We start from the raw sequence: 5,335 nt of genomic DNA, 5'->3' as shown, positions 1-5,335 counted from the left end.
TTTGATTGGCAAGCTGGGGTTAGGCAAGACCCCCAGCAGATATATTAAAAATAGAAATGAGAGTTACAAGGAGGCCCGCAAGGGCAGCATAAACACAAAAGGAGAACAAACAAAAGAGAACGAAGAAGAGGCCTGGGGGGACTGTTATAGGCGCAGATATTGGGATCCTTTTCCATCTTCATCAATAATGTTGGAAAGCTCATAAGTGGATCTCGAACCGGGCACATTCCAACCTTTTATAGGACAATTCCTCTTTGAGAGGTAATCAGCAGCAGAGTTTGCCTCCCTTCAGATGTGGGTTATCTTTTGATGGATGAAAGCACAAAGAGCAAATTTAATTCTTCAGATTCTCATTGTCTGCCTCTCCTCTTTCTCTCTCTAACCCAGAGGAGAGAGAAAGACACATGGGGAGTCGATTTATTATATTTGGGAGTCGATTTATCACTCCCCTTATTTTTTTATGCTTGGGACATTGATTATCCAAGATAATTTCTATCTTATGGACGGTCGAGATCAACAAAAGGTAGGCCCATATGCCTCATTGTATTGTGATGCGTATTTGGACTTGCTGATTTTTCTCCTGAATATTTATAAAAAACTCCAAAGTATGCGGTGGAAAGAGGGGTTGATTTCCTGAGTTTCATAAAAAAACTCCTAAGCATACGGTGGAAAGAGAGGTTGATTTTCTAAGTTACTTAAAAAATTACAACTCTCTCTCTCTCAATTTTTCTTAAAAAGATATGATTTGGAAATGCAATGGATATCAAGTGTTTAAATGAAATGCAGTGAATAACTGTAGATTAAAAGCAACATGTATTAGCATAATAATCCAAAGGGCAGTGATAAATCGACTCCCCAAATGGATAAATCGACTCCCCATGTGTGTATCTCTCTCCTCTTTCTCTCTCTAACCTAGAGGAGAGAGAAAGACACATGGGGAGTCGATTTATCAATCTGGGGAGTCGATTTATCACTCCCCTAATCCAAATTGTTATTAATGGGCAATAGATAGTACAAAAATGGAAGTGAGGCCCAACAAATTGACCATTCAGCCTTTCCCATGCCAATCCATCGGCCACATGGCCATAGTGTTTACCAGCCACATGCAATGCACTTTGAGGGAGATTTTATCAGCATCATGAAAGAAGTAAACCCAAAAGAGGGTATATGAAAAAAAAATGAAAGATAAGAAATACCATGAACATAAAGGGAAAAGAATAAGAAACATGTAAAAGCCACCATGGCCATAGTGTTTTTTACCGTCTTCTTCAGAGGTCTTCTTCGACAACAAAGAATTGGATTTCAATTTATATAGCAAATCTCCCCACTGTGCAAACAAACAAAACAAACAAAAATATTAAAACCCAACAAAATCGTTAGAAAATGAGAGGAAGTGGGAGAGTAGTGGTGAGTCCGAAGAGTTATAAGAAGAAGTAACAGCAATTTTCAGATTTGTAAGAGTTATGAGTAGAAATCATTTATGAATTCTTAAAAATTGAAATGGTCTCTTCATTTTAAGAATTATAGATGCAAAATTGCAAATGATTTTTATAGAAAACCTTCTAAATTAAATGGGGTGTGAACTGTGAACCGACATTGGAAGGAAGGGCAGTCTCGGAATAACAAAGCCTATATGTGAATGTGTTGAATTTGGAAGTCTGTGTCTTGATTTAATTTGAGAATACCAAACGAAAGAAAAACTTCTATTTTAAAAGATGCTATACGGCATTATTAGGATATAATATTGGGGCTTTGATGGGCATTTAAAAAGGCTCCTCCACCGACCCCATTGTGATAGAAAAAAAAAAAAACTATCCACAATTAATTAGGTCTATACTTTATTACTTTACTGTACATATAGATACCAAAAATAGAACAACTTGTGTGAATAAAAAGTAAACCCAATTCAAAAAAGAGAGAAGGGTTGCTGCGCTCGAGCATAGAAACAGGGAGGGGGGCCTTTGGGGGGTGATTCTAAGCATTCATTTGGAAGCCTCATCATGGATGGGGGCCTACCAAAAATCAGCTCCAATGGATCACCAATGGGTGTCCATTTGTGGGGCCAAAAATGGACAGATACTGTTTTTCCACAAATCTGTCCATTTTTGGCCCCACAAATGGACACCCTAAGGTAATCCAATGGAGCTGATTTTTGGTAGACACCTACCCATGAAAGAGCCCACCAAATGAATACTTTGGATCCCACCCAAAATGTGGCCCCACCCTGTTTATGTGCTCGAGCTTAGCAAATGCATGCTCTTCAAAAAAATAGAGACAAAAGTTAGACAAATAAAGAGAACTCCTTTTTTGCTGGATGTAAAAAATTGTTATAAAAACTTGAAAATCAAAACAACAATCAAAAGGAAGAGAAAAACACTAAAAAAATACAACTAACCTTATGCTCCCTCGTTATGTGAGGGTATATTTTTTGAGTCTACAGATGCTGAGAACATGTTGTTTGAACATAAGAATATTGATCCATTTGGTCCTATAGGAACAAAAGAATTGGGGAAAAACAGATGTTTCTCTAAGGACCATCCTGTAGCACAATGCAAAGTAAAACAACTAAGATGTAAGAGAAGATAATTTAGGGCATTCTGGAAGATAAATGAAAACAGTAACAGAAGCTTCAAAAAATCCATTAAACAGACATAGAAGAGAAATTGAAAACTGAAAGGCCGATTCCAAAAAGCAACTGAAATCACCCATATCCCTTTCAAGAAAAACCATGGTCTGAGTAAATCATGGTGATATTGGAAATTTAGATTTGATTCTGAGTAAATCATGGTGTTAATAAGCATATCATATCCCTTTTAAGGATTTATGATAAGCTTATTAGAGATTTTTTGCTTATATGGGAACTGGCTGGAAAAGTTATGAAGAGAAATGGACGCTTCGTTTCATATTGCATAAATAGTGGGATTATAGGCCATAAATTAGGAAATACCAATCGGTAAAACACCTATATTAAAGGATGCTACAGAAACGTATCAAGCGGGAAAGGCGTTATTGAAAGGGGTTAGAAATTATGCGCCACTTAGACTGCATATAGATACGGGATAGAGGAGGGGCTGCCACGTGGCAGCACCACAGCTTATAGGATTCCGCTTTATATATATATATATATATATATATATATATATATATATATATATATATATATATATATATGAGAGAACGGTTCCTACACACATGTGTAGATAAGTTATCTACACACTAGCTTAAAATACAATGGGGGCCACATTATTTGGGTGATCCAAACCATTCATTTTAAAGGCCCTCACATAGATAGGGTGTCCACAAAAAATCAGATCCAGAGGATCATCCTAACCATACGAACTGTGGAGGCAAAAATTGGACTAATTTGTGAAGGTTTAAAGACATCCATTTTACCTCCACAAATCATAGGGTTGGGATGATCCTATGGATCTGATTTTTTGTAGACACCCTATCTATGTGAAGGCTTTTAAAATGGATGGCTTGGATCACCCAAACAATGTGGGCCCCCACTGTATTTTAAGCTAGTGTGTAGAGAGCTCTCTACACATATGTGTAGGAACCGTTCTCTCTCTCTCTCTCTCTCTCTCTCTCTCTCTCTATATATATATATATATATAGGATTGGGCCACGTTAAGGTTGATTCCAATTCATTTTTTACCAAAAGCTCGACTCGATCCGACCAAAATTGCACCCTTATAATCCATTGAGTTGCTTTAAATAGTCAGTCATATCATTATAAGCACATATGCCGGGGTTGAGACTCTAGCTCAATTGGTTAAGACTTTGCTCTGCAACCTTGAGGGCTAAGGCTCAATCCCTGCTTACCTTCAAAAAAAAAAAAAAAAAAAACTAAGCACACCAAATGTACAAGACGAGATCGATCGTTTTGCTCGTTGAATGCTTTGAATTTTAAGTATAGTTACAAAGTTCGGAGACGGGAATAGTTCGATGAGGCAAAGTTTGAAAAAAAATCCGAACATGTTTGGGAAGAGTTTGAAAAAATAATGAATTACCCGTCAAATTTGTGGTTAATTCACAAAAAAAAAAAAAAAATCTGGTTTGATTCAAAATTTTACTACGTGATTAGAAAAAGGGAAATGATTTCTGCGCTCAAATGTTTTGACAAACACACGCTCCACTTGTTTGTCGTGTAGTATTTAAAGGGACATCAGAGGATATTACTGTTCTCAAAAAGCTCTTAAAACCCTTTAAATACTACACGACAAACAAGTGGAGCGCGTGTTTATCAAAACACTTGAGCGCAGAAATCATTTCCATTAGAAAAATACGAAGATATTTGAATTATTCAAGATATTTTGAACTTGAATTTCTCCCATATAAAAGTAGGGAGTTTTTTCAATAAATTTTCAACTATCCAAAGAGGAGGGATGTTAAACTCAGGGTCACCCTTGCAAATCAGCTGAAAGGGCACTCTCATTGGGTTCATGTCACCAAAGTGCATTAATAACAGCTGTGAAAAATGTAAAAGTAAAAAATTGTTAGTAATGCACTCGGTGACATGCACCTAATGGGGGTGCCCTTTTAGCTGATATTTGCAAGGACGCCCTAGAGTTTAGCATTCCTCTTCAAAGATTTTTATAACCATGCTTAGAAGCAGTAGTTCGAAGGTTGATATTGTTGGAAACAATGTTTCCCGGGGTTACAATGGCAAGAAAAGAGATTTGCCATGATTATATATATATATATATATATATATATATATATATATATATATATATATATATATATATATATAGAGAGAGAGAGAGAGAGAGAGAGAGAGAGAGAGGGAAAAGGAGTGTGCGGTCGGGCGCACCTAAGCTTGGTGCGGTCGACCGCACAATCTTATTCCTCATATATATATATATATATATATATATATATATATTTTATATATATGTTTCCCGGGATTACACACACTCTTTCTTATTGGAGTGACAGAAAAGATTCATTTGCTATTCCCTTTCTTGCATTAGGGCAGTTAGGGTATTCCATGAGTTAAAATGGGCCATAACTGACGGTCAAGAAATATCAAAAGGGGCATTTATGTCATTCAAAAGCAAATTATTGATCATTTTAGGAGTCTTTCTCACCACAGCTTTGCTAACCCCATATTAATGACAATTAATTCCATCTCCCTTCTCCTCTTTTGAACTCAATTCTAGCCCTGTGCTTCCAAGTCTTGTTTTCTGATATTCTTCTGATCATTGAGACCATGAAAACTCCAAATTCTCAATTTCCCTGTATTCTCTTCCTGATCATCCTTGCCATCAGCAATTTCTCTAGTTGCACCTTCAGTAGGAAAATCATTGGGGAGATCACAGAAAACCGACGG

The 5,335-nt window shown here is 36.6% G+C and overlaps 1 long non-coding RNA gene across 1 annotated transcript; it reads right to left on the bottom strand.

Annotated features, from left to right (window-relative positions):
• Nucleotides 1–1,020: 1,020 nt before the first annotated feature.
• Nucleotides 1,021–2,585, bottom strand: LOC143857926 (uncharacterized). Its single transcript, XR_013238801.1, has 2 exons — nt 2,396–2,585; nt 1,021–1,327 (listed from the first exon to the last, which is right to left on the bottom strand). It is a non-coding gene; the product is annotated as an uncharacterized LOC143857926 (long non-coding RNA).
• Nucleotides 2,586–5,335: the final 2,750 nt, after the last annotated feature.

This window comes from Tasmannia lanceolata, unplaced genomic scaffold (genome assembly GCF_043159265.1).
Source record: "Tasmannia lanceolata isolate RefF3 unplaced genomic scaffold, GAP_Taslan_0.1 ptg000025l, whole genome shotgun sequence".
Lineage (NCBI taxonomy): Eukaryota > Viridiplantae > Streptophyta > Magnoliopsida > Canellales > Winteraceae > Tasmannia > Tasmannia lanceolata.
Note: the sequence above shows the minus strand (reverse complement) of the source record. Positions and strands in the feature narration are given on the sequence as shown.